Source organism: Symphalangus syndactylus, chromosome 2 (genome assembly GCF_028878055.3).
Source record: "Symphalangus syndactylus isolate Jambi chromosome 2, NHGRI_mSymSyn1-v2.1_pri, whole genome shotgun sequence".
Lineage (NCBI taxonomy): Eukaryota > Metazoa > Chordata > Mammalia > Primates > Hylobatidae > Symphalangus > Symphalangus syndactylus.
The window spans coordinates 15,564,122-15,574,095 of record NC_072424.2 but is presented as its reverse complement, the minus strand read 5'-3'; the positions used below and the strand labels follow the sequence as shown (position 1 = coordinate 15,574,095).

Sequence of the window (9,974 nt, the reverse complement as noted above, 5' to 3'; positions counted from 1 at the left end):
TTGTACACCAATAACAGACAAACAGAGAGCCAAATCATGAGTGAACTCCCATTCACAATTGCTTCAAAGAGAATAAAATACCTAGGAATCCAACTTACAAGGGATGTGAAGGACTTCTTCAAGGAGAACTACAAACCACTGCTCAATGAAATAAAAGAGGATACAAACAAATGGAAGAACATTCCATGCTCATGGGCAGGAAGAATCAATATCGTTGAAAATGGCCATACTGCCCAAGGTAATTTATAGATTCAATGCCATCCACATCAAGCTACCAATGACTTTCTTCACAGAATTGGAAAAAACTACTTTAAAGTTCATATGGAACTAAAAAAGAGCCGCATCGCCAAGTCATTCCTAAGCCAAAAGAACAAAGCTGGAGGCATCACGCTACCTGACTTCAAACTATACTACAAGGCTACAGTAACCAAAACAGCATGGTACTGGTACCACAACAGAGACGTAGATCAATGGAACAGAACAGAGCCCTCAGAAATAATGCCGCATATCTACAACTATCTGATCTTTGACAAATCTGACAAAAACAAGAAATGGGGAAAGGATTCCCTATTTAATAAATGGTGCAGGGAAAACTGGCTAGCCATATGTAGAAAGCTGAAACTGGATCCCTTCCTTACACCTTATACAAAAATTAATTCAAGATGGATTAAAGACTTAAATGTTAGACCTAAAACCATTAAAACCCTAGAAGAAAACCTAGGCAATACCATTCAGGACATAGGCGTGGGCAAGGAATTCATGTCTAAAACACCAAAAGCAATGGCAACAAAAGCCAAAATTGACAAATGGGATCTAATTAAACTAAAGAGCTTCTGCACAGCAAAAGAAACTACCATCAGAGTGAACAGGCAACCTACAGAATGGGAGAAAATTTTTGCAACCTTCTCATCTGACAAAGGGCTAATATCCAGAATCTACAATGAACTCAAACAAATTTACAAGAAAAAAACAACCCCATCAAAAAGTGGGCAAAGGACATGAACAGACACTTCTCAAAAGAAGACATTTATGCAGCCAGAAAACACATGAAAAAATGCTCATCATCACTGGCCATCAGAGAAATGCAAATCAAAACCACAGTGAGATACCATCTCACTGTCAGGAAACAACAGGTGCTGGAGAGGATATGGAGAAATAGGAACACTTTTACACTGTTGGTGGGACTGTAAACTAGTTCAACCATTGTGGAAGTCAGTGTGGCGATTCCTCAGGGATCTAGAACTAGAAATACCATTTGACCCAGCCATCCCATTACTGGGTATATACCCAAAGGACTATAAATCATGCTGCTATAAAGACACATGCACACGTATGTTTATTGTGGCACTATTCACAATAGCAAAGACTTGGAACCAACCCAAATGTCCAACAACGATAGACTGGATTAAGAAAATGTGGCACATACACACCATGGAATACTATGCTGCCATAAAAAAGGATGAGTTCATGTCCTTTGTAGGCACATGGATGAAAATGGAAAACATCATTCTCAGTAAACTATCGCAAGGAGTAAAAACCAAACACCGCATGTTCTCACTCATAGGTGGGAATTGAACAATGAGAACTCATGGACACAGGAAGGGGAACATCACACTCAGGGGACTGTTGTGGGGTGGGGGGAGGGGGGAGGGACAGCATTCGGAGATATACCTAATGCTAAATGACGAGTTAATGGGTGCAGCAAAACAACATGGCACATGGATACATATGTAACAAACCTGCACATTGTGCACATGTACCCTAAAACCTAAAGTATAATAATAATAATAATAATAAAAAAGAAAGATCAATGGAATGGATAAAAATAGAGGTAAATATAACAGGCTATCCTTCTCATAAGTCTCTTAAATCATATTTGATGGTCGAAGTAAAAATTATAACACCGTATGATGTGGTACTTAATATATGTAGATGAAGTATCTAAGATAATTATATTTTAATAATTACTGTAAATATAAATGGCTAGATTCACCAATTAAAAGAGATGTATAGAATGGATTATAAAACAACCCAACCATATGCAGTTGACAAAACACACTTTTCAAATATAATGACATAGATAGGTCAAAAGTAGGAAGATATGCCATGAAAACATTAATTTTTTAAAAAGCAGAAGTCATATATTAGTATCAGGTGAAGCAAGCTTCAGAGCAAATAAATTCACTAGATAAAAAGAGGGACATTACATAATAATAAAAAGACAATGACATAGTGATCCTAAATGGGTATGCACTAAACAGAGGTTCAAACTACATGAAGCAAAAAACTGATAGATACGAAAGGAGCAATGGACATAACCATAATTATAGTTGAATACCTAACACCCCACGCTCAGTTATTGATAGAACTATTAGACAAACTTATAGGAAAGATATAGAACTGAATAGCACACTATCAGTCATCAGGATCTAGTTGACATTTGTAAAGCACTCCATTTCAGCCATTTCGAAAGTTAATGTAATCTACCATTTCAGCAGACTAGAAGAAAATTCATATGACTATATAAATTAACACAGAAAAGTATTTTTAAAATTCTAACACCAATCTATGATGAAAGAAACTCAAAAAACTAGAAATTGAGAGGAGCTGCCTCAACTTCATAAAGGATGTCTACAAGAAACCTATAGCTAACATAATACTTAATGGTGAAAGACTGAATGCGTCCCTCCTAAGTGAAAAACAAGGCAAGGATGTCCTTTCCCACCACTGAGTTTTTTTTTGTTTTGTTTTGTTTTGTTTTTTTGAGACAGAGTCTCGCTCTGTCACCCAGGCTGGAGTGCAGTGGCACGATCTCGGCTCACTGCAAACTCCACCTTCTGGGTTCATGCCATTCTCCTGCCTCAGTCTCCTGAGTAGCTGGGACTACAGGTGCCCACCACCATGCCCGGCTAATTTTTTTGTATTTTTAGTAGAGACGGGGTTTCACCATGTTAGGCAGGATGGTCTCGATCTCCTGACCTCGTGATCCACACACCTCGGCCTCCCAAAGTGCTGGAATTACAGGCATGAGCCACCGCGCCCGGCCATCACCACTCTTACTCAACATAGTACTGGAAGTTATAGCCACTGCAGTAAGACCACAAAAATTAAATACAGATTGCAATGAAAGAAAACTGTCCTTACTTACAGATGACAAGATAGTCTATGTAGAACATCCCAAGGAATATTTTTTTAAAAAAGGTTTAGAACTGATAAATGAGTTCAGCAAAAGTCACAGGATGAAAGATCAAAATCAGTTGCTTATCTATATTCAGTTGGCCCTCCATATCCATGGCTTTTGCATCATGGATTAAACCCACTGTGGATCAGAAATAGAGAAAAAATAATTGTGTCTCTGCTGAACATGGTAGACTTTTTTCCTGTCCTTATTGTCTAAGTAATACAGTATAACAAGTATTTACATAGAATTTACTTTTATTAAGTATGCCATTTTATGTAAGGGACTTAAGCATCTGCAGATTTTGGTATCCACAAGGGTGGGTTTGGGGAGGGAGGTCCTGGAACCAGTCTCCCACAGATACTGAGGCTTAACTGTACAAATGATGACATGTGGAAACCAAAATTAAAAACAATTTATTTTTATAACTCACCTGTCAAGAATGAATTATTAAATGTTGACTTCCTAGTAGAAAATTGTAACAATAAAAGTAAGCTTTTCAACTTAAAAGAGACTCACTCACTATACTATTTATAGTTGCTCCAAAGAAAACTAAATACTTAGATATGAATCTAACAAAACATGCACAGGATATATATGCTGAAAATTGTAAAATGCTGATGAAAGAAATCATAGAAGAACTAATTGAGGGACATACCCTGTTTATGGATTGGTGACTCAACATAGTAAAATTGTTAGTTCTCCCTATTGATATGCAGGCTTAATGTAATTTGTATCAAAATCCCACCAAGACTTTTTGTAGACAAAAACAAGGCTTTTTAAAATTATATGAGAAGGCAAAAGTAGTAGAATGGCTAAAACAACTTGTTTTTCTTTTTTCTTCTTTTTTTTTTTTTTGAGATGGAGTCTTGCTCTATCACCCAGACTGGAGTGCATTGGCGCAATCTCGGCTTCCTGCAACCTCCACCCCCTGGGTTCAAGCAATTCTCATGCCTTAGCCTCCTGAGTAGCTGGGACTATAGGCGCCCGCCACAACACCTGACTATTTTTTGCATTTTTTGTAGAGATGGGGTTTCACCATGTTGGCCAGGCTGGTCTTGAATTCCTGGCCTCAAGTAATCCGCCTGCCTTGGCCTCCCAAAGTACTGGGATTACACGCTCAGCCTAAAACAACTTTCAAATAAAGAATTAAATGATTGGGAATCACTCTTCCCAGTGTAGAGTATCCAATACTGTGTAGTATTGTGTGGGGATAGAAGTATAAATCAATGGAACACAATAGAGGGCCAGAAATAGACCCTCACAAATATGCTCAATTGATTTTTGATAAAGGTGCAAAACTGGCCAGGGTGGTGGTTCACACCTATAATCCCAGCACTTTGGGAGGCCGAGGTGGGCAGATCACTTGAGCCAAGGAGTTCAAGACTAGTCTGGGCAACATGGCAAAGCCCTGTCTCTACAAAAAAAATACGAAAATTAGCCAGGCATGGTGGCGCATGCCTGTAGTCCCAGCTACTTGGGAAGCTGACGTGGGAGGATCACTTGAGCCCAGGAAGTCGAGGCTGTGGTGAGCTGAGATTGTACCACTGCCCTTCAGCCTCAGCAACAGAGTGAGAGTCTGTCACAAAAAAAAGGAGGGGCGGGGTGCAGAAAGGATAGCACTTTCCAAAAATGGTGCTAGAGCAATTACATATCCAAATTCTTTCACCTAAACTTCACATCCAATACAAAAATTAACTCCAAATGGGTCATAGATTTAAATGATCTTTTGGATGGAAACTGGAGAAAATCTTTAGCAACTAAGAATTGCAGAAAAGTACTTAAACATGACACCAAAAGTACAATCCATAAAATAAAATTTATAAATTTGACTTCATTAAAGATAAAAAATTTTGCCCTCTGACTCAGTTAAGAGGATGAAAATACAAGCTACAGGTGGGAGAATATATGATTTGCAAACCAAATAATCTGACAGATGACTCATACCTAGGGTATATTAAGAACTCTCAAAACTCAACAGTAAAAAAAAATAAAATAAAATCCATTTAGAACATGGGCGAGACAGGAGATATTTCACCAAAGAGAATATGCAGACAGCATATGAACATGAAAAGATATTCAACATTACTATCCATTAGGAAATTCAAAATAAGACCGTGATGAGATATCGCAACACACCTATTTGAACAGCTAAAATAAAAGCTCAGGTGGCAGGACAAGTGGCAGTGTGCAGGCAGTCCAGCAGCCCAGCTTCATGAAGGCTTATGGTGCACCTCAGCCCTCAGGCACCAGAGGAAGCTCAGCCCAGCTGAAGGGGCGGTGAAGGAAGAGCCCAAGAGGAGGCCCATGAGGTTGTCAGATAAACCTGCTCCTGCAAAAGTGAAAACAAAACCGAAAGAGGCAGCAAGGAAGAATCATCCTCAGACAAAAAAGTGCAAATAAAAGGGAAAAGGGGAGCAAAGGGAAAGCAGATTCAAAGTGGATAAACAAGAAACTAAAGATTTAAAGATTTACCTGCAGAAAACAGAGAGACCGAAAATGAGAAGAGTCCAGCATCTGATGAAGCAGGAAAGAAAGAAGCCACGTCTGATTCAAGTCAGGTACCATGTCTTATCAGTGGTCCCTGTCTCCCTTCTCGTGTAATCCAGAGGAATATTTTTATCAACTAGTTTGTAACTACACTTTTTTTAGTAGCTCTAGGAAACATTGAAAAGGAGGGAATACCACCTCATCCCACTTTTTAAAGTGTAAATGCTCTTTTTTTTTTTTTTTTTTTTTTGAGACAGAGTCTCACTGTGTTGGCCCAGGCTGGAGTGCAGTGGGGCAATCTCAGCTCCCTGCAACTTCTGCCTCTCAGGTTCAAGGGATTCTTGTGCCTCAGTCTCCCGAGTGGCTGGGATTACAGACACCTGCCACCACGCCCGGCTAATTTTTGTATTTTTAGTGGAGATGAGGTTTCGTCATGTTGGCCAGGCTGGTCTTGAACTCCTGAGCTCAAGTGATCCCCCCACCTCAGCCTCCCAAAGTGCTGGGATTACAACTGTTAACCACTGTGCCCAGCCTAAATGCTCTTTTTAAGAGGAGAAATCACTTTCTGGTTGTATTTTTGGTACAACCAGAAAATAGTGGGATATTGAATTATGGGAGGATTTGACTTTTTTGAGTGTTAGCTTAACATTCCATGAGGGTGTAGGTTATATCTTATAATACAAGGCATAATTGGCAATTTGAGTCACAGTTGTGTATTTAATATGTCTTGATCATTTTAACTTCTATTCTTATGTTTATTAGCAGAATTGTTTACTAAAAACTACTCCTTGATCTTGCCTCTCCCTGTCAGAATAATGTGTACTCTGTAGTGTCTTTGGTCATGTAGTAGTCCAGTTTTCTTAATAACTTTCTTAATGTGTTGTGAAAGACTGAAAATCTGACTATGTTATATATAATATTAAATTTGAATTGGTGGGACTTTATAACAGCTTACAACATTTAACAATATAGGTGCTTAATATCCTCAAGGAAATTTTGTCTCTAAATCTTAAGCTAAAAAGTCACTGAAATAACTTCAAAAAAGAATCATGATGCATGGCTTTTTAGATTTTCAGTACATACATTTGAGATGTGCAGAAATTGAAATGTCTGTGTAGTGATCCTCAACACAACCAATACAATCTCCATTATGAAAGAAAAAAATCTGAGAGTGCCCAATGCTAGCAAAGATGCAGAGAAACTAGATCTTTCATACATTGCTAGTGAGAATGTAAAATGTACAGCCACTCTGGAAAAACAGTGCCAATTTCTCAAAAAACTAAACATACACTTATGATACAAGCCAGCAATCATACTCCTTAGCATGTATCCCACAGAAATTGAAACTTATGGATGTATCACCCTTTAACACACAGCTAATATAGGGCATTTTAGTTATTTCCAGTTTTGGGCTTTACATTAAAGCTGCTATGAACAATTACATACATAAGATTTCTGCGTGAATGTAAGTACATTTAATACACTTATAAAAAAAGTGAACTATTGATACATGCAACAACTTGGATGAATCTCCAGTGAACTATGACAAGTGGAAAACAAATCAAAAGATTACACACTATAGTATTCAACATATATGACATTCTCAAAATAAAATTATAGAAATGGAGAACATCATGGCTGCCATGGAATAAGGATGATAGGGAAAAGAGGGGTGACTATGATGGTAAAGGTTTAGCACAAGGATAATCTTTGTGGCTAAGGAATAGTTCTCTGTCTTGATTGTAATGGTAGTTACATGAATCTACACATGTGAAGTAGAACTATACGCATACATCGTACCAATGTCAATTCCTAGTTTTAATATTGTACCATATCTATGTAAGATGTAACCATTGAGATCATTGGTGAAGGGTACTGGATAACTCTCCACAGTATCTTTGCAACTTTTTTTGAATCTATAATTTTGTATTTCAATTTTTTTAATTTAATAATTTTTAACCTGCTTGGCAATTTCTAGAATTGTGGTTCTCAAATGTTTTCATCTCAGGATGTCTAATCTCAAAAATGAAGAACTCAATATCTGTTTATATAGACTATATTAAAATTTGTATTTATTTTTAAATAGTAATTATTTGCATATAAATATAAACAATAGTTTTTATTTTACAAAATCTTATTTTCAAAAAATCAGTGAAAAGAATGACATTGTATTAAATTTACACAAATCTGTATTAACTTGCTCATGTCTGCTTCTGCATTATAGTACATATAGTCCAATATAGCATAAAAGCACAATATAACTACTCAAAACAAACTGAATTGATCTCTTAAAAAGCAAATATTTATACCCTAAACCTAGTACCTTAGGAAATTCTAGAAAACACAAAAATGTACTATCACACATTTGATTAGTCATTATATCAATAACAGGTTGTTTAGCCTCTGGAAAATACCACTGTGCATTCATGAGAGAATGAGGATGAAAAAGGCATACATTACCTCCTTGTTACTATAAAAACACTTTGTCCTCCTGGAACTTTTAAAAGGATCCTGTAGTGTTCTATGAACTGTACTCTAAGAGTCACTGCCCTAGAGTGCAATATGAGTTTTGTTTTAGAAACTGGTGTGCTTTTTTTCTTAATCTTTAATTTGCCCATTCCAGTTAAATTCTTCCTCAGTTTCATATTAGGTTAGCAAAGAACTTTCTAGTACTTTAGTAAGGTTTGTATGAAAGAAAGAAGACAAAACTGTTTAAATTGTAGGGTTGCTTGGGGGAAGTACTTGGAAAATATACAGGTTGACCTTAAAATAAATTCGGCAAGTTCAGTTTTGATTTGGAACTCCATATCAAAAAGACCCTTCCTAAGGACTTGGTCTTTAAGGAATCATCTTCACTTTTATATTCCCATTTCAATTGTATATTTAGTAAATTTTTAAAGAAATAAGTATGTGTTCATGACTGCAGTCATCTGCTGTGGATGTACATTAGAACCTGGAAATACACCGTAAGAAGACAGCACAGTTTATAGAGACAAATTTCAGCAATATATGTTGGTTGCTTGTTGTATAGTTCAGTTGTTTTGTTAAAATATTAAGGAAAACTGATATATTTTTAAAATGTCTTTCCAGAATGGAAGAGCAGCCTGTTTGCTCCTACTTGGAATAGATTCTTTCTAAAAATATGGAACTGATGGAAAAGAAACTTATAGACTACATCGATCAGCAAATATATAAACTCCAGGAGCACATTGATGATAAGATTGCTTTGTTAATGGATTTGCTGCAAAATCCCAACTCCCCGCCCAGTGGTCTGCCTCTAAGACATTATGACTCTGGAGAAAGACTTTCAAATGGAGAAAGATAAGCTCTCAACATAAAGAGTGTACTGTAGATATTTATTACATATTTATTACAAAGCCAAAACCCAAAAATATTTATAAAAAGCAAGAATTTAATGTCGTTTTAAGGATCATCATCTTACTTACTGAAGTGACCTCAGTGTTCATTATTACTACACTTGTACTGTATACTAAGAGTTAACATGATACAGTATTATTTTTGCTAGTAATATTTTTCACTCATAAGTGTATATATACTTCTGTGTTATATGTTTTAAATGTTTAAGGATTTCTAATATAATTCATTAGTTTATATAGTATATGTTTGATTGAAGTACTGTTTTAATTTATATGAAGACCTTATTTTATAGTTTCAGGGATATAAAAGGAATGCTTAGAGTATTTGATTTTTTTTTTTCTAATTGACTGACCTTGGAAAACTGGGTACTTAACCTGGAACCTTTATTTTAGATCACCAACTTAAATTTTATATTGTTTATTTCAGATAAAAAATTAGATGTGATGTTTGGCATGTGTAAAATCAGTTCACATTGGGGCCATTAATTGTACATTCTGTCACATTGTAACAGTAGATAAGAAAGTGAATATCAGAACTGGTCTATTCCTTGTTAGGATTATTACTTTGGATTTAGTATATGATGTAAAATGGGAGAATTCATCTCATTTTATCTCAATAAACCCAGAAAGTGTAAGGAAGTCTGTTTTGTTTGTTGTTGGGTTTTTTTTTTTTAATTTTTTTGAGCTGATATAGATTCTTCTTTCGAAACCCTTTCCTGATACATTTAAAGTGTGAAATGCCGAGGCTCCCCACTGAAGGATTAAGGTATATGAATCAAGGAGATTGCAGTTCTCTCTGGCAGACTTCATTTTCAGAGATTGTAACTGTTGTGTGTGTGTTGAAGAGTGATATATTCACATCCAAAAAATAAATGCATCCACCCTGGAAACTACTTGTCTGAAATAAATAGAAATATTGTCTTTTTATC

The 9,974-nt window shown here is 36.2% G+C and overlaps 1 pseudogene; it reads left to right on the top strand.

The window, feature by feature from the left end:
* Positions 1-3,792: 3,792 nt before the first annotated feature.
* On the top strand, positions 3,793-9,684 carry LOC129461937 (non-histone chromosomal protein HMG-14-like; annotated as a pseudogene).
* Positions 9,685-9,974: the final 290 nt, after the last annotated feature.